A 27,894-nucleotide genomic window follows, 5' to 3' on the forward strand; every position below is an offset into this window, starting at 1 on the left:
AGACCATAAAGTAGTGGCTGAATGACACAGCTTGGATGTGGCTGAAGCATGAGGAGACCATATAGTGGCTGAATGACACAGCATGGAGGTGTTGGCAGCATGAGGAGACCATACAGTGGCTAAATGACACAGCGTGGAGGTGTTGGCAGCATGAGAAGACCATATAGTGTCTGAATGGCACAGCCAGGAGTTGGCAGCAGCATGAGTAGACACTAGGGATCGACCAATATTGATTTTTTAGGGCCGATACCGATAATCTGTGAACTTTCAGGCCGATAGCCGATAATTTATACCGATATTCTGGTATAAATTATCGGCTATTTCCTACCCCCCCCCCCCCCCATGCCCCGCAGAAGCCACTGCAGATCAATGATTTAAAGCAGGGGCTTTAAGTCAATGGACTGCAGTGGCTTTTGCTCGGCCAGAGACCTCCGCCACCACCCGCTTCTCTCCCCCTGCCAGTCCTGAGTCCAACCACCGCCGCTGCCCCATTGCCTCCCCCATCACCAGTTTTATAATTACCTGTTCCCGGGGTCCGCGCTACTTCTGGCTCCAGCGGCGTCCTGAGCTGTCACTGTGCGCACTGACGGTGACGTCGCGTTGAGGACGTCACTCGTCATTGCGCAGCGCACAGCAATAGCGCAGGACGCCGCAGGAGCCAGAAGTAGCGCGGACCTCGGGAACAGGTAATTATAAAATCGGGGATGGGGCAGCGGCGGTGGTCTCGGGGCCGGGGGGAGGGCACTTCATTATCGGCAAGGTAATTGCCGATACCGATAATGTCCAAAATCATGAATATCAGCTGATAATCGGTCGATCCCTAGTGGACACTAGGGCTTCACAATCCCTAAGATTAAAAGACGAATTTTGAAATTGAAATTTAGGGTAGCTAGTGCTACCATAAAAAAAATTTAGGCCCAGACCCAGCAGCATCAGTAAACATATATTGGCTGAATGACACAGCCTGGAGTTGGCTGAAGCATCAGGAGACCATATAGTGTCTAAATGGCACAGCCTGGAGTTGGTAGAAGAATGAGGAGACCATTGAAATTTAAGATTTGTAAATTTAAGATTTTGAAATTGAAATTAAGGCTTTTGAAATAGAAATTTTACTACTCTGCCTGACATACTTATTGCATATATGAGGGGAGTACAATACGCTTCACTATGCTTAAAACAGTATTTGTCTAGAATAGCAGCAGGTGTGTACTACTGGCTGTCCTTTTACAGTGTATTGACCCTTGACAGATTAACAGGTACAAAATAATACACTACTTAGATGTAGAATGTGGTATGCACTTATGAGGGCAGAAAAATGTGCTACATTACGCTTAAAAATACTTATTTTTACCTGTGTCCATAATTCCAAAATTCCTTTATAATCAGAAAATGTCAGAATACCACCTGACATTCAAAATAAGAAAGTGAGACATACGTTCTCTGGAGAAAAGGATCCTTCATTAGATGACAATATGAGTAGTGTGTGTTCCAGTGACATTAGCTCATCGGAGGAACAGAAAAACATGACACAACTTAATTCTGCAACTGAAGAACCACAACAAAGAATGAATGACTTAAAGCCTACTGGAACTGAGGAACTTCAAAATGGTAAATCTACCCCTGGGATAGTCAGTCAATTCCAACAGCTGGTGGTCAGTATCCACAGTTCCCTGTTTCTGCTAGTCCTTAGCAATATTCCTTTTATTACTGGTATCAACATGGCAATAATGCTGGGAGAGTAACTCAAGGATACCCAAATGTTTCCTACAATACACAGTCAATATATGGAGATCATATAGTGGCTGAATGACACAGCCTGGAGGTGGCTGAAGCATGAGGAGACCATATCGTTTCTGAATGGCACAGCCTGGAGTTGGCTGAAGCATGAAGAGAGACCATTTAGTTTCTGAATGGAACAGCCTGGAGTTGGCTGAAGCATGAAGAGAGACCATTTAGTGTCTGAATGGTACAGCCTGGAGTTGGCTGAAGCATGAGGAGACCATATAGTTGCTGAATGACACAGCCTGGAGCTGGAAGCAGCATGAGTAGACATTAGGGCTTCACAATCCCTATGATTAAAAGAGGAATTTTTAAATTTAAATTGAAGATTTAGAGCAGCTAGTGCTACCATGAAAAAAATTTAGGCCCAGGCTCAGCAGCATTAGTAAACCATATATTGGCTGAATGACACAGCCTGGAGTTCGCTGAAGCATCAGGAGACCATATAGTATCTGAGTGGCACAGCCAGGAGTTGGCAGAAGCACGAGGAGACCATTGAAATTTAAGATTTTTAAATAGAAATGTTAGATTTTTAAATGGAAATGTAAGATTTTTTAATTGAAATTTAAGATTTTTTAATTGAAATTGAGGATGTTGAAATTGAAATTCCCAAGTTTTAGTGTCCCGGGCCCAAGGGACCAAATCTAGTGGGTACAAGGGACCAAATCTAAGAAGGAGTCACATGTCACATGGCAGCACAATGACAGAGCCTGTAGGTGGCATCAGTATGAGGAGGCCATACAGTGGCTTAATGGCACAGCCTGGAGTTGGCTGAAGCATGAAAAGAGACCATATAGTGGCTGAATGACACAGCCTGGAGGTGGCATCAGTATGAGGAGACCATACAGTGGCTGAATGACTGCCTGGTGTTTGTGGCAGCATGGGGAGACCATATAGTGTTTGAATGGCACAGCCTGGAGGTGGATGAAGCCTGAGGAGACTATATAGTGGCTGAATGGCACAGTCTGGAGTTTGTGGCAGCATGAAGAGACCATATAGTGTTGGCAGATGAGGAGACAATAGGGCCTCACAATCTCTAAGAATAAAAGATGAATTTAGAAATTTCCATTGAAGATGTATGGTACCTAGTGCTACCATAAACATATATATGTAATGTCCTATGCCCAGCAGCATCATTTAACGATGTAGTTGCTAAATGACACATACTGGAGCTGGCTGAAGCATCAGTAAACCATATATTGGTTGAATGGGACAGCCTGGAGGTGGCTGAAGCATGAGGAGACCATATAGTGGCTGAATGACACAGCCTGGAATTGGCTGAAGCATGAGAAGAGACCATATAGTGGTGCGGTGGGTGGCAATACCAGTACCCGGTGACGCAGGTGGGTGAAAAAACGTCTGATGCGGAGGAATGTTTGTAACTGGGGAGCAGCACCTTAAATCTGTTTGGCACTATCCATATTTGTGAAGTGTTGGTGTGGCACCATGGTCAATCTACTCTCATGCATCAGGCATTGGTGGTTGGAAATCCTGGCTGATCCATGCCTGATTCATCTTCACAAAGGCCAGTCTCTCCACATTTTCCGTGGACAGACAAGTTCTCCTTGGGGTGACTATGGCCCCCCGCCACACTAAACACCCGCTCTGATGGCACACTACTGGCTGGGCAGGACAGCTTTTCAAGGGCAAACTCTGCTAGTTGCGGCCACGAATCAAGTTTTGTTTCCCAGAAGTCTAGCGGATCTTCAAGGTGTGTTGGCATGGGCATGTGAAGGTATGCCACCACCTGCAGGTTCAGGTCCTGCTCCAGGTGTACCTGCTGCTGATGAGTTGTTCATTATGCGGGTGAAGAAAGCTACTTATCAGAGACTGTAGGCTGCTGCTGATGGAGCTGGTACTGCTCCTGCCACCCCACCCCTCCCCAGCAGCCATGGCAGTGGAAGGTGAGCTCAGTGGGCCCCCCGATTCAGACCTGCGAGAGGATGGACAATGGTGCCAATAGGAATTGGCCAACTGACTACATAGGATGCCTCTATATTAGGTCACTTTGTCCTCCCTCTCAGTGGGTGTAAAAAAGGCCCCTATTTTGTGGAGGTAGCAAGGGTACAATAAGGTGGAGATCCAGAAGTCATCCCGCTGCCGAATGGTGACAAGTCGGCTGTCACTACGCAAGCAAGTGAGCATGCATCATGCCATTTGTGCAAGTGACTCGGAGGGACTCCATGTCTCCATCTCCACTGCATACTGCCACAATGTGTCTGAGTCCTCTGTCCCACCTTCCTCATAACCCTCTAGCTCCTCTGGCTGCACCTGCTCCTCCTCTCCTGTCAGATTACTAGAAAAAACGCCCATTTGGCAAAACCTAAACTGTGCTCCACTGTGCCCCTCCTGTTCATCCCCCACAGGGCTCATGTGGCCGTGAGATGTAGGCGCCACGTCTCCAGTGCCATGACCAGCCGTCATTTCCAACACGTGTTGTAAGAAATGAAGCAGTGAAATTACGTAGTTCATCCCGTAATCCTGGCGACTTACTAATAATATGGCTTCCTCAAAGGGCCTGAGCAAACGGCAGGAGTCACGTATGAGCTGGTTCACATTGAAGTTACACAGGGGAGTACCCCTATTCGCTTGGATCATCAAGAAATCGGTGATGGCTTTTCTCTGTTCATACAGTTGGTCCAACATATGGAGGGTGGAATTCCAATGTGTGGCAACGTCACAAATCAGACTATGTTTGGGGACACCGTTCTGACGCTGCAGCTCAAGGAGGGTGTGCTTTGCGGTGTATGAGTGGCTGAAGTGTATGCAAAGTTTCCTTCCCATTATTAGGATATCTTGCAAATGGGGGAAACACTTCAGGAACTGCTTCACAACCAGATTGAACACGTGTGCCATGCAGGGTGCATGGCTCAGCCTTCTCAGTCGCAGCACATGCAAGATGTTCTTTCCGTTGTCAGTCACCATGATTTCCATTTCCAGTTTTTGTGGGTAAGCCATTCTCCGATTTCTTTACGAATGACTTTTAGCAGTTCCTCCCATGTGACTTTTTTTCCGCCAAGGCAAACCATGTGAAGAACAGCGTGACATCGCCGTGCCCTGCACACATGGTATGCTGAAGGGCCACAGAGACTTGTCTGGGCAGTGGAGGCTGAGGACATGGTGGAGGATGAGGAGGCGGAGTCGCACACTGTCACAGGACCAATGGCCTGAGAGCGTGGAGGAGGAAGCGGCGTGACCTGTCCAAGTTGCTGTTGCGGCTGTGCAGGAACCACATTCACCCAGTAAGCCGTAAAGGACATGTATTGTCCCTGACCATAGTTACAGGTCCAGATGTCGGCACTGCCGTGCACTTTGGTACACACCGACAGGCTCAAGGACTGGACTACCTTCTCTTCCACAAAATTGTGCAGGGCTGGTACTGCCTTCTTCGCAAAGAACTGACGGCTTGGCACTCTCCACCTCGGCTCGTCACAAGCTATCAGTTCTCTGAAGGTGCAGAGTCCACCACTTGAAAAGGGAGGGACTGCAGCACCAGCAACTTGTACAGGAGCACATTCAGCTTCTGTGCCATTGGATGAGTGGGCGCATACTGTTGTCTCTTGGACATGGCTATCCCGATGGATTGTTGGCAGAATGGCTGACTAAAAGTAGTAGGAGCAGGAGCATCTGGAGCGACAGAAGGAGGGTATGAGGTGGTGGAGCCTTGGCTTGCTGAAAGAGGGAGCAGCGTGCTACTGGGTGATGCAGCAGGCTGGACCACTACATCGGAGCCACAGTTCTCCCAGGCCGCTTTATGGTGGCGAAGCATATGTTGACGCAGGGCCGTAGTGCCAACAATGGGACCCTGGCCACGCTTCACCTTCTGCCGACATATCTCGCATGTGGTTATGTGAACCTCCTCCGGATGCTTGATGAAAAACTGCCACACCACTGAGTAGCTGATTTTCCCACCAACAGTCCGCACTAATTGACTGCTACTGCCGCCATCTCCAGGAACCGCTGTTCCACTACCTCCCGGGATGGTAGGCTGCCACAAAGCCTGTCGTCTCCCCAGGGCACGTTTGGCTCCAGAATTCCCACTTCTGCCACCATGCTGACTGCCAACCATGCTACCACCTTGCTGGCTCAGCTGCTGCCTCACGAGCAACCTGCAACTCTCTTCTCCTGATGATGATGAAGCCCCTTCTGCACCAGGCTCCCGATTGCGATCGACTTCATCATCAACAAGTGTCTGCACGTCACTGATGTCCTCCTCAAGTTCCTCAACAGTGTCTGCTTCAGGACCCTGAACCCTGGCAAGACCGCCTCCCACGTCACTCTCCTCATCACTACGTGCCCGCGTAGTGGAGGAAGCGGCTGATTTCTTCTCCACTTGTTGGCTGGGCAGTAGCTGCTGACTTTCCTCTGTTAGATTGTCCTCAGTGAATAGTGGAGCTAAACCTACAGCATAAGATACTTTTGTAGGGGGGGACAGGGACTGCTCCCAGGCCATGCCAACTGAGGGTTGTGTCTGAGGAACCCAGCGACTGTTGACTGGGGGTATCAGATGTCCCTTGTGATGAAGTGGATGACCGGATTAACCAATCAATGATGGCAGATGGGTTGCTGGTCGAGACACGACCTCTAGCTGATACCGGGAGCTCAGGCCTCTCGCTGCGACTCCTGCTGCAACCTCTGTCTGATGAATTTAGGCCTCTGCGACTCCTCTGTGCACATCCTGGCACTTCTCAATATGCTTCACTAAGCTTAAAACAGTATTTGCCTAGAACAGCAGCAGGTGTGTACTTTTTTTATGTGGTATGCACTTATGAGGGCAGAAAAATGTGCTACTGTACGCTTCAAAAATTATTTGAGTAAAACATCAGCCAGTGATTACTTTTGGCTGTCCTTTCACAGTATGTAGGCCCTTGACAGATTAACAGGCACAAAATAGTACACCACTTAGATGTAGGTATGTGGTATGCACTTATGAGGGCAGAAAAATGCGGTACAGTACGCTTTAAAAAAGGATTTTTGCACAACACAACAGTGCTGCAGCACAAAAAAGCTGTGTACTAAACACAAAATGTCACTCTGTCAAAGACTATTAGGAATGGACTGCTGGGTATTATACCGTCTACACTCTAGTATAACCAGCAGATGATTTGTTGTGGAACAAAGACACAGAATTGCGCTGAAAATTATTCCTGCCTCCTCTGCTAAGGTTTATGAAGTTGAGGCAGCTTGTTGAAATGTATGAGGCAACACACAGCTATCTCCCCCTCTCTGTAATACAATGCTGAAGAAAGTGACTGGGAGGTTAATGGCTGCAGTAAAAATCCTTTTCAGATTAAAAAAAACACTGTCCACCAGAACGCTGATGTGATTAGGATGTGAAACTCTGCTAGAATGACCTTTTCTGTGTAACACACACACACCACGATGTCCGTCCTATCTGTATGCAGTGTAATGAATGATATGACAAGCCGCAAAATGGCCACCGGATATATAGGGCTGTGACATCACAGGGGTGACTGGCTGCTGATAGGCTGCATCCTACATGTGATTCAGGGTCATCCCACCTACTTCCCTTCCCGCCTTGCCTTCCCAGCATTCCTTGCCCCATGTACTGACATGTGGATCCGCCATTTTAGATGCCCTGGAGCCTGGACCACAGTAAATGGAGTTTAATGAAGCGATTTGCGCAATAGAATCGCGGCGATATTCCAATTTGTTGCGAAATCGAATATTTCATGAAATTCGTACCGAATTCGGGTTCGTCAGCTTCGATTCGCTCATCTCTAACTGCAGCTTTTGAACCAAATTCAGAAGTGGATCCATAAGGAAGGAGAAGTGTAAGTCCTTCCTTTATATGTCCTATTCCTTTTTAATACATTTCTGACTTTGGCTCATAAACTGCAGTGGCAATTTTCCAAAAACTGCCAGAAAAAAAAACAAGTGGAAACTAAGCCTAAAAGTCACACATTTTATGCACAAAAAACAAAAAAAACAAAAACACAATTTTTTTTTTTATAGAAAAAGTCCACCGTTTTTTTAGTTTATTATAGGATTTGTAAGCAGGGTCTTCAGCAAATAGTAACCTAAAGCCAAATACAAAGTCTGTAACATTCTTCTTGGCATTTTCTGGTTTATAGTTATTTATAGGCATGATTGGCCTTCTTGTTTTATCACTTTCTAAATTTGTCGATATAAGTTGCAAATTTTATCACAAATTTAGCCCAAAAACTAGTTTACTTAAAGCGTACCTGTCAGATTCCGAAACAAAACAATTAATATGTTACTCAGGACCTAATCCTGACCATGTACATCAAATTTTTATCGCCTATATCTATTATAAAAATGTGAGGTGATTGGTGTATTTGCTCATGCAGCCTTGTTCATGACTCATGGGCAAGCCTGATGCTTCTGCAGGACTGTTTAGTGCCCCCAGTAGATATGGGGACCCCTAGTGGTGGACTTTTTAGGAGCCATTTTATTTATTAAATATTTAACATTTTTTAAACAACCATATTAAAAAAGGTCTCTTTTTTGTATCTCACAGTGCCCGTTTAAAAGCGGGTCACAAAGTGGCACAGTCAAAAAATAAAAGCTACAAAAGCTACAAAAGCTACATGTGGTAGGGGCTCTCCTGGTTGAGGGAGATTTTTGAGCCAAATTTCTACACTTGTTCAAATAAGTTCGTTTTCAGTAAGTTTATGAATGTACGGAGGGTTTCCACGCTTTACCCATTTCTACACAATAGTTTAAAATCCAGCAGCATCTTCTCACCTTAAAGGGGTACTCCGGCCCTAATACATCTTATCCCCTATCCAAAGAATAGGGGATAAGATGTCTGATTGCGTGGGTCCCACTGCTGGGGACACCCGCAATCTGTCATTCAGCACCCACCTTTGCGAGCTCTCCGCAGCGCTGGAGGCTCCGAGTGTGCAGCGTGACGACCACAGAGTCGGAGTATCGTGACGTCACGACTCCATTCCCGTGTGACGTCACGCCCTGTCCCCTCAATGCAAGTCTATGGGAGGGGCCCCCTGGTCGTCATGCTGCTCACTCGGAGCCTCCAGCGCTGCAGAGAGCTCACAAAGGTAGATGCTGAATGACAGATTGCGGGGGTCCCCAGCAGTGGGACCCACGCAATCAGATATAAGGGTCAGAATAACACTTTAAAATTAGGCAATGAGTTTATGGCTCTTTTTGTTTCATTGCAACGTAAGGAGTAGTATCCTATGTGCTTCCACGGTTACAAGCTATATACCGACCCTACTCGCGATTCTGCATTTATGTGTGAGTACTTCCCAATTACACCCTCTTCTTTAAAACACAATATTTTTTATGAAAACTACCCCCAGAGATGCTTCATTGTTTATTTTAGGTGCAGTAAAGCAATAAAAATATGGTTGCAAAAATGCAGTTTTAGTCATCCACATAAAAATTGTTATATTTATATACAAATCGTCTTTTAATAATAAAAGACATATATTTAAAAAAGTGACAGTTACCCTATTTAGTATTTATCTTATATTTATTTTTCTCTTATGGAGCTGCAGCTGTAGCATCTATAATGCCTGCTACCTATGGGATGCATCTACTTAGGTGCAATGCGAGAAGGTATGAAATGGCGTATGCATGTTTCTGCTTTTCAGTGAAAAGCTACTGGTTATTAAAGACATTACTCAGAACTCAGTGGGGGAACTCTATGGCCAGAGCCAGCATTACACATAAGACGTCATCCAATTACCAGTGTTCAGAGAGTGTGGCATGTGATAGCTAATGTGGGTATCAGCTAGAGTTCTTCGCTCAGTCCTGTGTGATCTCCTCAATACTCACTTGCATCCCACTGTGGTTTAAATTCAAAAACAGAGGTGTTTGGGATAAATCCTATTCACATTAGAAGTGTCACTGCCAGAACATATTTTGTACTGGCTCTACACTATGTTGTGTTTATGTATGGACAAGATCTACTTTGCTTGTGTGAGTTTCATGTGTGCTATTAGTTGCATACATATGTATTTTTTCATCTGTTATACAATCTGCTGATAGTTGAATATAATTCTGATAAAAAGAAAAATTATTAATTTAAAGCTGAGAAAAGCATAGTGGAAAAAATTGCTTACAGTTTACCTAACTATATGTATGATTATATATCTGAGCTTTTGTATGTGACTATGCACATGAATGTATATGTGGGCTAGTACATGTACTGGGGTCAACTTTTAAGAATTGTTTTCAGGGTATTTTAGACTAGATTTCCTAGATGTCACCGATATTCATCAGGATACCAGAATGTTTTTAGAGTTTTCTTTACATACTGAAAAGCACTTTTTTGTAGAACTGAAAAGACAGACTACTAGTAGACTACATAAATGGTCCAGTCACAGTATAGATAGGCATTCCTTTTTGCCGGTATCCCAATGTATATTAGAAACATACAAAAGAAGGACGGTGGATGACCATAGAGGCACTGCTCACAACACCAATTGATTGCGAACCACGGTAATGAGATACTAATGCAATGTGGATGAGGTCAATGAACGAGGTGCTAGCAAACAGAGCAAGGAAATCCACAACACTGTAAACCACGATAAAAAGAAAGAAGATTTATATTGCACTCACTTGTATATCTGTGTGATGCTTTGGAGAGTCAATCAGCAGGAATAGAAGAGATCCATGGAGCGGAGAGCAGAGAGATGCCGCTCTCCTGAGCGGGGTAGCGTACCACTGAGACGAGTTTCGCGTCAAATGACGCTTCTTCCTGTCAGCTGTACCAGTAAACCTGACAGGAAGAAGTGTAATTTGACGCAAAACTAGTCTCAGTGATACGCTCCCCGCTCCATGGATAGCTTCCATTCCTGCTGATTGACTGTCCACGGCATCACACAGAGGTTCACCGCCTGATAAACGATTTAGTGCAGCATACATCTTCTTTCTTTTTACCGTATATTAGAAACATACTGTACTGCCCAAACATAGAATCCAGCCTAAAAGCATACCTGTGACTTAAAAAAAAAAAGTTAAAATTTGCCCTGGCCTGTGTCTGAGACCTGGAAGGCCCAATAGACTTACATTGTAAGTCCGTCCAGGTCATGTGACAAAAAGCTAGGAGAGAACGGGTTAAGTACACTCTTCTCCCTGCTCATTCTTGTGATTGACATATTAAAAGTTTTTTTCAAATGACAGGTACACTTGATGATTTATAACCTTTAAAGGAGAAGTCCCATGCCGAAAAACTTTAGATTGCAGGGATCCGACCGTTGGGACCCTCTGCACGGTGCCATGGCTCTCCCCAGGAGCGGCGCATCACTGCCCCTGCCCGAAGCAGGGGTCACCACGCCTCCTCCATATATCTCTATGGGAGAGGTAAAGATAGCCAAACAGTTCTCCCATAGAGATATACGGAGGAGGCTTGGCGGCCACTGCTTCGTGTGGGGGTGGTGACGCACTGCTCCTGGGGAGAGCCTGAGACCCCCACAATCTAAAACCTATCCCGTATCCTGCGAATGGAGATACGCTTTTTGGCATGGCACTTTTTTAAGGTGACTTTTGTGACCATACTGTAAGGCTATGAACAATTTAGTGGCTTTTTTTTTTTTTTTTACACATGTAAATGAGGATGCAATTGTGCAGGTTACGGGCAAAAATAAGCATGCAAAATAAAATATGCCACTAAATTTTACATTGTGTGAACATAGCTAAAGGGTAGGCTCACATAATTCATATTTGCTGCAGATTTTCTAGAATTTCTGTGCAGAAAATATGCAGAGTGGTGCAGTTGCCCATAGCAACCAGAATGCTTAGGCCTCTAAAAAATGAAAGCAGCATTGGTTGCTATGAGCAACTGTACCACTCTTTCGCTACACAGGCTTTGATAAATACCACCCCCCACCCCCCTTATCCACATGCTATGGTAATAATCCGCAAATCTGCAGTGTGTCAACGATGGTGTCAAAAAAGCTGTGGATTTCCCCTTTAACTTCAATGGGTACCGGGCAAAAATGAGCCGACCGGAGTCCCTATCTGATGCCGGTTGGCTTATTCAAATGAATGAGATGCGGGCCGGGTCCAGCTAGGGTACGGGAGCACCTATTTTAACATCCCCCAGCCAGATCCGGTGACCATATTAACAAATCGTGGTGTGAATGCACCCTTAGACAGGAGCAGCACTGTTTATTGTAGAAATCTGTAGGCCAGTGGTCTCCAAACTGTGGACCTCCAGCTGTTGCAAAACTACAACTCCCAACATGCCCAGACAGCCAATGGCTGTTTGTAGACAAGGCTACAAGTGCTGAGGGAATCATTAAGCCTCATACTGTAGTAAGTACTAACACAATAGGATCTTTTAATGCCAACACCTGCAGTCTGACTGGACTGTGTGTGTACACATTATATATGTACAGTATATACATATATTTTGGTCCCAGAAGCCACATGCTGCTGTGATCACGTGATGTGCTGTAGTGGTTGCCATGGTAACTGTTTTTCTTCTGTGTTACAGAGCAATATAAAGCCACGTCACATTTCCCCTCACACTTGTGTCTGCCTGTAGGGCACTGGGCGGGCTCAGCCAACGTGCTGCAGAGTCTGCACCTTACCAGTTAGGGTGAATTCACACTGCATTTTTGTTTCCATATAACGTATACGTTTCACACACTTGAAAATGGAAGAACATATATGTTAACGGACGCTAAAAACTAACGCTGCTGTATGCCTTTGACTTGCATATAAGAAAAACAGATTGTAACGTAGACTTAATTTGCTGTACACAATAGCGTAGTTGACTACATTGTTTTGTAAAGCAAATGAAACGTACTGTAATGAAAACAGTAAAACAGTGATAAAAACGCAATGGGAACCCACCCTTAACAAATGTACTAGTACAGTGTCAGGTGATATACACGCTAGGACAGTGCTTTCCAAACAGGGTGCCGTGACACATTAGTGTGTTGGTGGAAGTCTCCAGGGCTGTCACTGGACTGTCCCATCCCACAGCAGCAGCCGCGGCTGTTCTTAAAGGAGACGTATCATGGAAAAAATGTATCCTGCAGATAGTGGATACGTTTTAGATTGCAGGGGGTCCGAGCGCTGGTGCCCCCCCGCGATCTCCTGTATGGAGCCCCGGATCTCCTCCACAGGGGCGCGTCACGACCCCCCCTATATAGCTCTATGGGAGAGCCGAAGATTGCAGAATGGCTCACCCATAGAGCTATTTGGAGGGGGTCGTGACATGCTGCTGTGGAGGAGAGCTGGGGCTCCATACAGGAGATCGTGGGGTGGGGGGGCCCCAGTCTTCGGACCCCCCGTGATCTAAAACTTATCCACGAGACTTCTTCTTTAAGTGGCCAGAGCCTGTGCTGCCTGATCTTGAACTGGCAGCTGATGCTGCAGCCACTTTAACCCCTTAACGACCACGGAGGTATATTTACTTCCATGGCCAGCTCCCACATTATGACGCGCAGTCACGTGGTGACCGTGTGTCATATCGGGTCGGTCCTGGCATGTTACTGAAGCCGGGACCTGGGGCTAATAGTGCGCAGCAGCATTCGCGGTGCCGCGTGCTATTAACCCTTTAGACGCGGCGTTCAAAGTTGAACGCCATGTCTAAGACGAAAGTAAAACCTTCCTGGCTGCTCAGTGGGGCTGATCGGGACCACCGCAGTGAAAATGCGGTGTCCCGATCAGCTATGATGCGAGGGAGGGTCACTCACCTTCCTCCGGCACGTCCGATCGGCGATTGATAGCTCCAAGCCTAAGATTCAGGCTTGAGCAATCGACTGCCGATAACACTGATCAATGCAAAGCTATGGCTTTGCAGTAAACAGTGCTGACAATCAGTGTATGCAATTTTATAGCCCCCTATGACTACGACTATAACATTGCAAAAAAAAAAAGTGTAAAAAAAGTTAATAAATATGATTTAACCCTTTCCCTAATAAAAGTCAAAATCACCCCCCTTTTCCCATAAAAAACAAAACAAAAAACATATAAATAAAAATAAATATAAACATATGGTATCGCCGCATGAGTAAATGTCCGAACTATAAAAATATATAATTAATTAAACTGCAGGGTCAATGGCGTACGCGCAAAAAAATTCCAAATTCCAAAATAGCGTATTTTTGGTCACTTTTTATATCATGAAAAAATTGCGTCCGATCAATACAAAAATGGTACCGATAAAAACTTCAAATCACTCAAAACAATGAGCCCTCATACCGCCATACGCAGTAAAATAAAAAAGTTATAGGGGTCAGAAGAGGACAATTTTAAACGTATAAATTTTCCTGCATATAGTTATGATTTTTCCCAGAAGTAGGACAAAATCAAACCTATATAAGTAGGGTATCATTTTAATCGTATGGACCTACAGAATAAAGAGAAGGTGTCATTTGTACCAATGTACTGCGTAGAAACTGAAGCCCCCAAAAGTTCCAAAATGACGTTTTTTCTTAAATTTCGTCGCACAATGATTTTTTTTTCCATTTCGCCATAGATTTTTGGGTAAAATGACTGATGTCACTGCAAAATAGAATTGGTGGTGCAAAAAATAAGCCATCATATGGATTTTTAGGTGCAAAATTGAAAGGGTTATGATTTTTAAAAGGTGAGGAGGAAAAAATTAAAGTGCAAAAATGGAAAAACCCGTGGTCCTTAAGGGGTTAAATTAGTCAGCAGTGGTGGCTGCTGGGACTTCTGATGGATGACGCACCCGAGAAGAGCATGAGGGGGTCACTAGTTAGACACCAGCAGGAGTCTGAACCTGGGCCTTCCAAGAGGGGAAAATGAATTGACACATGGGGTGATATAAGGGAAGATGAAGTGGCACAGGGGGTGATAAGAGGGGAATGAAATGGTACAGGAGCTGATACGGGAGAGGTAAAATGGTACAGGGAGTGATGAAGGGGGGAATGAAATGGCGCAGGGGTGGAAGAAAGGCTGATGAAGTGGCACGGGGGGGGGGGGGGCAATAAAGGGGTGGGGTAACAAAATGGCACAGGGGGTGATGAAATGGCAAAGGGGGCGAGGTGCATTGTAGGATGAACAATGTGATACGTGATATTGGCGTTACAGCGAGGAGTGTATAAAAAAACTATGCATGCCTATGGTGTCCGAAATCCTTTGGAGATAGGACCGTGCAGCCCTGCGCCGTCACCACTGACTGCAATGCAGTGCTCGTGAAATTCCCAGGAAAGAATGAACCGGTTAATTCTTCGCATGGATTAATTTCAGCGGCGTGTGAACAGGTCTGCGGAAGACCCATTCACACAAATAGTAATGTTCACAACGCGAATTTCCGACAAGCACTTCAGTGCGAGGAAATTCAGCTCAAATTACCCAGTGTGAACATAACCTTACTGAAAATGTCCTGTGTGAGAGATATAAGCTTACTAATACCCCATGTGTCTGCTTTGTTTTCTTAACTATTGCCTTGGTTGGTTACAACCCATTCAGGACCCACTAAGGGTCTATTCACATGGCAGAATTTCCACTTGTGGAATTCCGCCTCAATTTAAAGCCCATAGACTTCTAGGGGATTCCGCACTCCCATTCACACTTTTGAATTTCCGCAAGCTTAATTCCGCTAGCGGAAATTCAGAAGTGTGAATGGAAGTGCGGAATCCCATAGAAGTCTATGGGCTTTAATTTGAGGCGGAATTCCGCCATGTGAATAGACCCTAAGGCGGGTCACACATGCTCCAAGTTAATCTCCACAGCATATGTAAATTAGGAGGATTGTGGGAAAGTGTGTTGCCTGGCAACAGCAGGTTCAGAGCTCAGACAGAAAACCAGAAAGTGATCAGATCTATGGTGGAGAAGAACTCTACAGGGATGTATGATATTTTACATAAAAACAGCACATTTATCCTCTATTTGTCCTCTATACATATGTGGTACACATCTCATTTTACCAACTCTTTAAGGTTGCCACAAGACCTACGGTTGGAAACCTTGACTCAATTGAGTGGGGGTGGTGTACCATTCAGAGCATTGGTAAAGAGGGCCCACCAGGTTGATGACCTATGCCAGCAGAAAAACTAAGAATGGGTGGCAGAGGCCTTTATAGGGCAATTATTATATTAAGATCCCTCCTCTGTAACGTGGTCTTCTCAAAGATGAAGACAATGCATATAGGGTATAAGCAAATCGAAAGTCTAGCACAGAAAAATCTGGCCTAGATCGGTGGAGATTTTCATGTATGTACATGTCTTATGTACCCCTTTTCGATTCTGGGGCAGCTCTCCTAGCAAAATTGGGAGCATTTTGGTCTAAACTAGGGCTGCACGATATATCGCAAAAGCAATCGAATCAAAATTTTAGCTTTTTGCGACATAGTGATATGGCCCCCCAGGAAAACTTGCTATTATCTGCTCGGGCCAGCCAGAGCAGGTAAAAACAAATGTAAATACTAAAATTCAGTGTTTCCCAACCAGGGGGCCTCCAGTTGTTGCAAAACTACAACTCCCAGCATGTCTGGACCGGCAAAGGCTGTCTGGGCATGCTGGTAGTTGTAGTTTCATAACAGCTGGAGGCCCCCTGGTGGAAAAACACTGAGCTTAGTAAAAGGGCACAGGGAGAAAAAAACATACTTCTGCTCACCTCCTCCCAGTCCCCGCAGATGCAGTTTCCCTCCTTGTGGTCCGCTGTCTCCTCTCTTCATCATTCAACTAGTAGGACCTTTCTCTTTTCAGCCAATCACTGGCCGGTGTCACGTGTCAAGCCAGTGATTGGCTGATGGGGAAAGGTCTTTTTCGGCAGCAAAAACACTGGGTTTCCCATCCCCGGTGGAAGATTTGAAAACCGCCCGGGAAACCCAGTGTATTGCTGCAGTACAAAATGTAACGGGGACGGGGGGGGGTTGGGAAGGGGGCTGAGGGGATGTGACAAGGGGGGGAAGATTGTGACATGGAAGGAAGAATGTGACATGGGGGGGGAGAGTGTGATGGGGGGGGGGAGAATGTGGCAGGGGGAGGAAGGAATGTGAGAGGGGGGTGAGATGTGATATAAGGGGAGAATGTGGCAGGGGAGGGGGGAATGTGAGGGGGGTGAGATGTGATATGGGGGGGAATGTGGCAGGGGGAGGGGGAATGTGAGAGGGGGGTGATATGTGGGGAATGTGGCAGGGGGAGGGGAGAATGTGATATGGGGGAGAATGTGGCAGGAGGAGGGGGTTGTGACGGGGGAATGTGGCAGGGGAGGGGTAATGTGATATGGGGGGAGAATGTGGCAGGGGGAGGGGGGGATGTGACCGGGGGGGATGTGGCAGGGGAGGGGTAATGTGATATGGGGGGAGAATGTGGCAGGGGGAGGGGGGGATGTGACCGGGGGGGATGTGGCAGGGGAGGGGTAATGTGATATGGGGGAGAATGTCGCAGGGAGAGGAGGGAATGTGACATAGGGGCAAAATGTGATGGGAGAAGATATGACCATGAGGGGAGAATGTGACAGGGGGAAATGGAGATGTGAAATGGGTGGTGGGCATAAAATGGGTGAATAGTTGTAAAAGGGAGGAGATTGGACATGAAATGGCGGGATTTCACCATTTATTTATTATATCTCATTGCATATCGAAATCGCAACATTTAGGCCCATAATCGCAATCGCACATTTTCCCCATATCGTGCAGCCCTAGTCTAAACCATCACAAATTCTGCACAATGGACTGTGTTCCTAGAGACACTGATCTCTGCTGATGTACTCTCTGGTTGCCCTGTTTTACAGCAGCTCAGTGTCTGCACTTCTTTATAGTGGCACTTTCTTGCTGTCCCTGTTTTGAGGGGGTTCTCTCTTTTTCCCATGTTAATGGCGCAAACCACAGCTTAACAGGGGGGACTCTGGCACTAGGAGCACACTGTCAGATGCTCTTTAAGTGGGCACTCTGACTTTGGCACTTTTTATAAATCAGTAGAGTATTAGTAGTAGAAGCTTACAGGAAATCTGTCACTGTGCCCATGTTACAGAATCTGAAGGCACCATGAAGTGGTGATTATAGGGGTATGGGTTACTTTAACAGTTGTAGTGCAATGCCAGCAGCATGCATTCATGGGATGCCCTCCTGCCCTTCTACCGCTGATTGACAGCTTTATCCTTATTTTTGGGCACAGACAGAAAGCGGTCAGCCAATGGCAGGAGGGCAGAGGAAGCATCCCATGAATCCTGCCATCTAGTGTTGGCATCATGGTGCAACTATTAAACCATAAGTTAAACAAGAAGTACCCCATAATCACAGATACCAGATTAACTGCTAAAATCCAAGTCTGTCACTACCTCATGCCCTCTGATAGGGCAGCATTAACAAGGCAACATGTGATCTTCAAGCACAAACAATATCCTGCCATGAATATTACAGAAAGTAGTTAAATATGCATCAGAAATACTCTGCAGTAAAAAAATACACAGGGTCAATGAGGTGAGAATGTACCCAGCGGTGGATACACAGGGTTCCGGGGACTGAGGTCTTGGAAAGGATGCTCTGCAGTGATGTATGTACAGGGTCTGTTAGGTGACTGAGGTCTTGGAAAGGATGCTCTGCAGTGATGTATGTACAGGGTCTGTTAGGTGACTGAGGTCTTGGAAAGGATGCTCTGCAGTGATGTATGTACAGGGTCTGTTAGGTGACTGAGGTCTTGGAAAGGATGCTCTGCAGTGATGTATGTACAGGGTCTGTTAGGTGACTGAGGTCTTGGAAAGGATGCTCTGCAGTGATGTATGTACAGGGTCTGTTAGGTGACTGAGGTCTTGGAAAGGATGCTCTGCAGTGATGTATGTACAGGGTCTGTTAGGTGACTGAGGTCTTGGAAAGGATGCTCTGCAGTGATGTATGTACAGGGTCTGTTAGGTGACTGAGGTCTTGGAAAGGATGCTCTGCAGTGATGTATGTACAGGGAGTGAGGTCTGGGGAGACACTCTCTTTAGGCAGGGCTGATGCAAGGATTTTTGCCATCCTAGGCAAAAGCTAATTTTGCCTCCCCCTTGGCACACCCTACCTTACTACTGGGATGCCACACTGTAACAAGCCCCCTCCTCATGTAATTAGCTTACTACTGGGGTGATACACTGTAACAAACCTCCTCCTCATGCTGCTGGCTGAGCGAGTGGTTCGGATGCTGGTTGTCTAACTTTCGGCAGGCATAGCAGCGCCCCCCATCAAGAGGGCGCTCTAAGCGGCTGCCTATTTTGCCAATAGGCAGAGCCGGCCCTGTCTTTAGGCTAGGTTTTCACAGTTTTTTTCATGGCGTTTTTTTGGGGAAAATTTCCGCTGCAGTTTTTGAGCCAAAGTCAGAAGTGAATCCAGTAGGAAGGAGAATTAGAAATCTTTCCTTTATATTTCTCATTCCATTTGAATACACTTCTGGCTTTGGCTTAAAAATTTTAAAAAACAAACTATGTGGAAACCTAGCCTCAGTAGTGTATTTACAAGATCTGTTAGGAGAGTATGTACCAGTGGTGTATACACAGGGCTCAGATGAGTGGTGGAATACTCTGCAATGGAGTATACACAGGGACCTGGTAAGTGGTGGGATGCTCTGTAGTGGATTATACACAGAGTCCAGGTGAGATGCTCTGCAGTGGAGTATACTGGCTGTAGTGGTCCCCCTTCTAGCCAGTTGTAGTGGTCCCCCTTCTAGCCAGTTGTAGTGGTCCCCCTTCCTGCCGGTTGTAGCAGTCTCCCTTCTAGCCGGTTGTAGTGGCCCCCCTCCAGCTGGTTGTAGTGGTCCCCCTTCTAGCCGGTTGTAATGGCCCCCCTTCTAGCCGGTTGTAATGGCCCCCTCCAGCTGGTTGTAGTGGTCCCCCTTCTAGCCAGTTGTAGTGGTCCCCCTTCCTGCCGGTTGTAATGGCCCCCCTCCAGCTGGTTGTAGTGCCCCAATCTCCTTTCTTCCAGCTTGTTGTAGTGGTCCCCCTTCCTTCTAGCCGGTTGCAGTGGTCCCTCCTCTAGCCAGTTGTTTTCCCCCCTATAGTCGGTTGTAGTAGTCTCCCCTCTAACTGGTTGTAGTTGCCCCTTCCTTCTAGCCGGTTGTAGTGGTCCCCCTTCCCACTAGCTAGCTGTAGTGCTCCCTACCCTCCTCTAGCTGGTTGTAGTGCCCCAACACGCTTCCCTCCAGCTGGTTGTAGTGGCCCCCCTTCCTTCTAGCTGGTTGTAATGGTCCCCCCTCTAGCTGGTTGTAGTGGTCCCTCCTTCCATGTAGCCGGTTGAAGTTGTCCCTCCTCTAGCCGGTTGTAGTGGTCCCCCATTCCTTCTAGCCAATTGCTGGTTGTAGTGGTCCCCCCATAGCCGGTTCTAGTAGTCCCCCCTCTAACTTGTTGTATTAGCCCCCTCCTGCCGATTGTAATGTCCCCTTCGCTCCTCTAGCTGGTTGTAGTGCCCCAACATGCTTCCCTCCAGCTGGTTGTAGTGCCCCCCCCCTTAATTCTAGCCAGTTGTAGCGGTCCCCCCTCTAACTGTTTGTATTGGCTCCCTCCTGCCGATTGTAGTGGCACCCCCCCCTTCCTTTTAGCCAGTTGTAGTGGTCCCCTTTCTCTCCTCCAGCTGGTTGTATTGGCCCCCTCCTGCTGATTGTAGTGCCCCCCCTTCCTTTTAGCCGGTTGTAGTGGTCCCCCTTCTCTCCTCCAGCTGGTTGTATTGGCCCCCTCCTGCCGATTGTAGTGCCCCCCCCCTTCCTTTTAGCTGGTTGTAGTGGTCCCCCTTCTCTCCTCCAGCTGGTTGTATTGGCCCCCCCCCTTCCTTTTAGCCGCTTGTAGTGGTCCCCCTTCTCTCCTCCAGCTGGTTGTAGTGCCCCCCCCCCCTTAATGCTAGACGGTTGTATTGGCCCCCTCCTGCCGATTGTAGTGGCCCCCTCCTGCCGGTTGTAGTGGTCCCCCTTCTCTCCTCCAGCTGGTTGTAGTGCCCCCCCCCCCCCCTTAATTCTAGCCGGTTGTATTGGCCCCCTCCTGCCGATTGTAGTGGCCCCCTCCTGCCGGTTGTAGTGGTCCCCCTTCTCTCCTCCAGCTGGTTGTAGTGCCCCAACACGCTTCCCTCCAGCCGGTGGTAGTGGTCCCCCCTATAGCCGGTGGTAGTGATCCCCCCTATAGCCGGTGGTAGTGGTCCCCCCTATAGCCGGTGGTAGTGGTCCCCCCCTATAGCCGGTTGTAGTGGTCCCTCCTGGCTGGCCTGGCCGTCCCTCCCTAGTCTCCTCGTGTTAGGAGCTCTGCCTCCTGTCCTCCCCTCACTCCTCCCCTGCCTGGAGAGAACGGGGCAGCTCGGCAGCTCCCCTCCTCTATGACAGAGCAGCCCCCTCCTCCTGTGTCACAGGACAGCCTCCCCCTCCCGTATCACAGGACACACTGAGCACCCCCCTGCCTGCTGGATGACAGGACGCTCCTACCCGGCTCTCCCCCATGAAGGGCTAGCCATCAGCTCGGGAGACTAGCCCAGGCATTGGAGTGGGCTCGCCCGTCGCCACCTATGTGAGCCATGCTGGATGCGCCCTAGAGCTGGCCGCTGCACCAGGTAAGGGGCTTACATGTTACCCTTCCCCGATCCTTCCCTACCCCGTCCTTATTCTGGCACACAGGCTGGCTGGGAGAAGATGTGCTTGGCAGCCAAGGTGCAGGGTGCGGCTGTCACGGAGAGAGAGGGTGGGTGCTGCCGATGCCTACACGGTAGAGGACATTTCTCTGAGGAGACATCATAGCTGTCACCCCATGATGGGGGCAGGCTACCAGCACAGGGATGACCTTCGCCCTCCTCGGAGATGCTACATTGTAGCGGCATCTTCTGCCATCCCTTCCCTTCCCCACGACTCCATTTCCATAGAGTTGATCTGCCTCGCTGGAAAGTGAGGAGCAGTGTCCTATGGCTGCAGCACATACTATGTATGGCATTGGTTACCTGGAGCAGATGTGCATTCAGTGCCACTGCCGGGTAACAGCTGGCATCTGCAGCACGATGTGTCAGATGGGTGCCCGGCGGAACCCCAGTCACTGGACTCTGATTTCTCTCCATACAATGTGGCTGGAATGTCAGCCTGACAACAGAGGCTGCAGCACTGGCTGCTTTGTTGCTTAGGATTTGCAGTGCTGGAGCTGCATGTACTGTGCCTTTAATAAACTGAAGTGCCCATCACTACTGATAGGTAACTGGGGCAAAGGACCTAGGTGCTGGGCAGGATGATGGCAGCTGTAGTCAGACTCCATGGACAGCACCCTGGTTACTATACATTTAGCATGAATCCATACAGATCTGTACATTATGTGTAGAAGGAAAGGGAACACCATATGACACCATAAAGTCATTTACATTTCTTATCCTGTGCCAGTGGGTCTATGAAATTACTCATGCTGCCTATTGGGTTGTGGTGTTAGTGTCCAGTACTCTTGTCACATCAGGACCCTATAGAATGTACCACAGCGTGACCCTATAGAATGTACCACAGCATGACCCTATAGAATGTACCACTGCGTGACCCTATAGTATGTACCACTGCGTGACCCTATAGAATGTACCACTGCGTGACCCTATAGAATGTACCACTGCGTGACCCTATAGAATGTACCACTGCGTGACCCTATAGAATGTACCACTGCGTGACCCTATAGAAAGTACCACTGCGTGACCCTATAGAAAGTACCACTGCGTGACCCTATAGAAAGTACCACTGCGTGACCCTATAGAAAGTACCACTGCGTGACCCTATAGAAAGTACCACTGCGTGACCCTATAGAAAGTACCACTGCGTGACCCTATAGAAAGTACCACTGCGTGACCCTATAGAATGTACCACTGCGTGACCCTATAGAATGTACCACTGCGTGACCCTATAGAATGTACCACTGCGTGACCCTATAGAATGTAACACTGCGTGACCCTATAGAATGTACCACTGCGTGACCCTATAGAATGTACCACTGCGTGACCCCATAGAATGTACCACTGCGTGACCCCATAGAATGTACCACTGCGTGACCCCATAGAATGTACCACTGCGTGACCCTATAGAATGTACCACTGCGTGACCCTATAGAATGTACCACTGCGTCACCCTATAGAATGTACCACTGCGTGACCCTATAGAATGTACCACTGCGTCACCCTATAGAATGTACCACTGCGTGACCCTATAGAATGTACCACTGCATGACCCTATAGAATGTACCACTGCATGACCCTATAGAACAGTAGTCTCCAACCTGCGGACCTCCAAATGTTGCAAAACTACAACTCCCAGCATGCCCAGACAGCCAACAGCTGTCCGAGCATGCTGAGAGTTGTAGTTTTGCAACATCTGGAGGTCCGCAGGTTGAAGACCACTGCTATAGAACAATGTTCCTCAACCTGTGGCTCTCCAGCTGTTGCACAACTACTAGTCCCATCATGCCTTTGGAAGTTGTAGTTTTGCAACAGCTGCAGCTGGTACTCCGGTGGAAATATATATATATTTTTTTTCTAAATCAACTGGTGCCAGAAAGTTAAACAGATTTGTAAGTTACTTCTATTAAAAAAAATCTTAATCCTTCCAGTACTTATTAGTTGCTGAATACTACAGAGGAAATGGTTTTCTTTTTGGAACACAGAGCTCTCTGCTGACATCATGACCACAGTGCTCTCTGCTGACATCTCTGTCCATTTTAGGAACTGTCCAGAGCAGCATATGTTTTCTATGGGGGATTTTCTCCTACTCTGGACAGTTCTTAAAATGGACAGAGGTGTCAGCAGAGAGCACTGTGGTCATGATGTCAGCAGAGAGCTCTGTGTTCCAAAAAGAAAATAATTTCCTCTGTAGTATTCAGCAGCTAATAAGTACAGGAAGGATAAAGATTTTTTTTTTAATAGAAGTAATTTACAAATCTGTTTAACTTTCTGGCACCAGTTGATAAAAAAAATAAAAAAATAAAAAATTTTTAAGGGACACTGTTATAGAGAATATTTGCTTCTGGAGTCACCACCATACCTATAGATAGCCACTAAGGCTGCTGCTGGGCCTGCAGAAGGGAAATGAAAGGGGTTATCCCTGATTAGAAAAACATAGCTGCTTTCTTCCAAAAACAGTGCCACACCTGGCCTCAGTTTGTTTGTGGTATTACAACTCAGCACTGTTCACTTCATTGGAAAAAAAAAAAAGAGCCGCAAAACCACAAACAAACAGGACAGGTGTGGCGCTTTTTTTTTTTTTTTTAAAGAAAGCAGCTATGATTTTCTAACCCAAGATGACCACTGCTCTGTCTCTATTTCTAATATATAAATTATAACGTATGAGACAGGGGCCTGGTCTTCACCTGACTACACAACCACTACTGGCAGCCAGTGCAGTGCCCGTAGTATTGGTATGCATCTTGACAGCAGTGACATTTAGGTATTGCTGTTCTGAAGAGCCATCATTTAAGGCTTCGTTCACACTGCCGTTGTGACGACCCTCGGGAACCCCGGGGAGAATAGCGGGTGTAAAAAATACATCCTCCCGCTACTCCCATCATGAAACAACGGCACCCAATGGACCCACCCTTTTGCCCCTTCAAAAATAACATCCATTAAGGCACACAAAGAAAAAAGTGCCTGACGGACGTTTGCAGATAGGGCACAACGGCAGTGTGAAAGGGGCCTAAGAGTGACTTACATAAGGCTGCTGTTTTTTTGGGGGGGGAAACAGCCATTGCAGTTTTTTTTAAGTTAAAGGGGTACTCCGCTGGATTTTTTTTTAAATCAACTGATGCCAGAAAGTTATACAGATTTGTAAATTACTTCTATTAAAAAATCTTAAGCCTTCCAGTAATTATCAGCTGCTGTATATTAATTACTGAGGAAGTTGAGTTGTTCTTTTCAGTCTGACCCCACTGCTCTCTGCTGACACCTCTGTCCATGTCAGGAACTGTCCACAGCAGGATAGGTTTGCTATGGGGAATTGCTTCTACTTTGGACAGTAGGTGTCAGCAGAGAGCACTGTGGTCAGGCAGAAAGGAAATTCAAAAAGAAAAGAACTTTCTGTGGAGAATACAGCAGCTGATAAGTACTGGAAGGAATAAGATTTTTTAATAGAAGTAATTTACAAATCTGTTTAAGTTTCTGGCACCAATTGATAAAAAAAAAAAAAGTTCCAGCGGAGTACCCTTTTAAAGCCAGAAATGGATCCATGAGGAAGGAGAAGTCTAAGTCCTTCCTTTATATGTCCTATTCCTTTTGAATACACTTTTGGCTTTGGCTCAAAAACTGCAGTGGCAGATATCCAAAAACTGCTGGAAAAAAGAAACCTGTTGTGTGTGACAGCAGTCTAAGCATTCCCTATAATAGCTGTTTTCTGTTTGTGGTGTTTACATAGTACATGTGTGTTTATTTGTTATACTGTTATGTAAATATGCTTTATAGAAACACCAGGGGAAGCTGAGATGTTACTGTTCACATGTAAATTGGGAAACGCCACTAAGGTCCTGAGAGCTATACTTTGGGTTATGTGCCTCTGTGTACATATCTTACCTTGCCTTTGCCAGCAGCACATCATGTGATTTAGATAAGGTAGAGATTACTTGTCACAGATTCATTTTTGTAAAATTTCCTATATAGGCCAAGGATGTGTGTACTTTTGGCTCTTTTAGTTGTTGTACATACTCTCACATAAGTGAGTACACCCCTCTCATATTTGTAAATATGTTTGTTATATCTTTTTATGTGTCAAAACTTTAGTGTTATCGCTCTCACACTCTCTAATACTGGTCACTGGAAGTTTAACATGGCACCTCATGGAAATTAATTCTCTGAGGAATGTTTCTCCACATAAAGATGGCCTAGGCAATAGGAAAACTGCCAAGACCCTGAAACTGAGCTGCAGTATTGTGGCCAAGATCATACGTGTTTTTTTTTTTTTTTTTTTTCAAGCCATTTGGGATTTTCACCTGATTTCCTCTGCGGATGTGGTAAAGATGCACCTGCAGATCCACACTAGAATTAGTCATGAGTAGGACTAATCCTTGCCCTTTCCATGCAGAATCTGTGACAAATAGGTGACTTGTTAATTATTATTTTTTTATTCATGTCACACATTAAAGTCTATATAGAAGATTTCCCATACATGTGAATGGGGTTGTGGAAACCCCATTCGCTAGGACTGGTAGCAGACTGTCCTTGTATTTTGCCAAAATTTGTGTCATATCCAGACCATGTAAAGATACTAAACAGTTTAAAGGAGTACTCCGGCGCACACTTTTTTCCTTTTATCCCGTCCGGGCTGCAAAATAAAAGAAAACTTTCTCTTACCTGCCAACGAGCCCCCAGAGCTCCGGTACACTCCGGTACAGGTGTTCGGTCCCCGGGCTGTATTCTTCTTACTTCCTGTTAGCCCGGCACGTCACACAGAGCTTCAGCCTATCACCGTCCACAGCGATGTCCCGCCTCGGCTGGTGATAGGCTGAAGCTCCGTGTGACGTGCCGGACTAACAGGAAGTAAGAAGAATACAGCCCAGTGACCGAACACCTGTACCGGAGTGTACCGGAGCTCCGGAGGCTCGTTGGCAGGTAAGAGAAAGTGTGTTTTCTTTTATTTTGCAGCCCGGACGGGATAAAATGAAAAAAAAAGTGCGCGCCGGAGTACTCCTTTAAGTTTTGTTTGTTACAAATATCTTAAAAATAGGAATTGAATTTTAAGGAATACATTAAAAGTTTCATATGCTGCTAAAGTTTTATTCATATGCAATGGGAGGCCCCTTAAATTACTTAAACCCACTGTTATGTGGATGGAGAAGGTATTTTGGGGAGCACAGAGTAAAGTTTACTTGCAAAAATATTATAGATTGAAGCTGATGTAGCCCTCTCCATTCAAGTTTATTCTGGAAAAGGGTTAAAGGAGAACTGCAGTGTAAATTTCTTAAGTCCCCCTGTGCCCAGGCTGTAAAAATATGAAAAACAAACTTTAACTCCCCTTCCTACATTCCTCCGTTGCAGAGATGTTGGCGTCCCGTTCTTCCGGTGCTGCTTGCTTCCTAGGCTTGAAACATCACAGTGCAGGCAGTGTATCGCCGGCCGCAGCGATGTCCCGCCACAGACTGAGCGCACAAAAGGAGCCCAGGCAGCGTCATGTAAGGAGCCTGGGCAGCAGGGAGAAGGCGGGGCCCAAGCTCCTTAAATGACGCTGCCTGGGCTCCTTTCGTGCCTATCACTGGCCAGCGATACGCTGCCTGCACTGTGACATTCCGAGCATAAGAAGCCAGCAGCACTGGAGGAATGGGATGCTGACATCTCCGCAACTAGGGAACGTAGAAAGGTGAGTTAAAGTTTGTTTTTATATTTTTACAGCCCGGGCACAGGGAAACTTAAAAATTTTACATCGCAGTTCTCCTTTAAGCAGCACCATTAACCTCATTGGGGAGAGCCTACTGACTTCTATAGAGAGAGCAGCCAAAGCCAGCCAGTCCGATAATAGGGGTCATGGGACTCCTCTACTTTGCATAAGTGAGGGTCCTGGAGGTGGGATGTGGATAAGTGAGGGTCCGAAAGGTGGAATGTGCACCTTTATAGTATATCCTGTGTTCACTCTATGGGGAGGGGAGATTTATCAAAACCTGTGCAGATGAAAAGTGGGGAAGTTGCCCATAGCAACCAATCAGATTGCATCTTTAATTTCTAAAAAAGCCTCTGAAAAATAAAATAATGGGCAACTGGTCAACTTTTCCTCTGCACAGGTTTTGATTAATCTACCCCAATGTTCTTCAATGTGCCCGGTTCATCTGGCATGTGATATGTGATCAATATTCCATCCCACTCCAGAATACCAAAGGAAGGGCTCCAGATGGCTTCTTACTGGAGTCCAGGAGATGGCTTTTCTTTATTAATAAGGCTGTATGCACTCACAGCGGATTCATTCCTGATCTGACAGATGAGCGCGGTAAAAGATTTCACGATCACATGTTGGAGATTTTTTTTAATATATACGTGCAAAGATTTCCTTTTGTTAGCTAGTTTTTGTTGGATGAGACTACCTATATATATATATATATATATATATATATAATGCTGAATGAGATGAATGTTGGAAAAAATCCTTGTGCTGCAAACAAAAGGCATGCATCAGACTGATGTTACGGGAGCGTAAACTAGGCTGCTACAATATAGGAGATGCAAAGAGTAGAACAGAGAAAGAAATAGAGGATGATTTATAGGTCAGACAGACCTTCTGGCTTGTTCTGATGGGGAAATGGGACAGG

General features: G+C 46.4%; 2 protein-coding genes across 3 annotated transcripts in view; one reads left to right on the top strand and one right to left on the bottom strand.

Moving 5' to 3' along the window:
* The window catches only part of RSPH14 (radial spoke head 14 homolog), a 267,776-nt gene that overhangs the window by 41,986 nt on the left and 197,896 nt on the right, over window positions 1-27,894 (bottom strand). The window lies entirely within an intron of this gene.
* Window positions 20,946-27,894, top strand: part of GNAZ (G protein subunit alpha z) — a 141,307-nt gene continuing 134,358 nt past the window's right edge. The window contains exon 1 of the mRNA XM_056530813.1: window positions 20,946-21,217. The gene's annotated coding sequence lies outside the window, so the exon portion shown is untranslated. The remainder of the gene's footprint in view (window positions 21,218-27,894) is intronic.

This window comes from Hyla sarda, chromosome 1, assembly GCF_029499605.1.
Source record: "Hyla sarda isolate aHylSar1 chromosome 1, aHylSar1.hap1, whole genome shotgun sequence".
In the NCBI taxonomy this organism is placed as follows: domain Eukaryota; kingdom Metazoa; phylum Chordata; class Amphibia; order Anura; family Hylidae; genus Hyla; species Hyla sarda.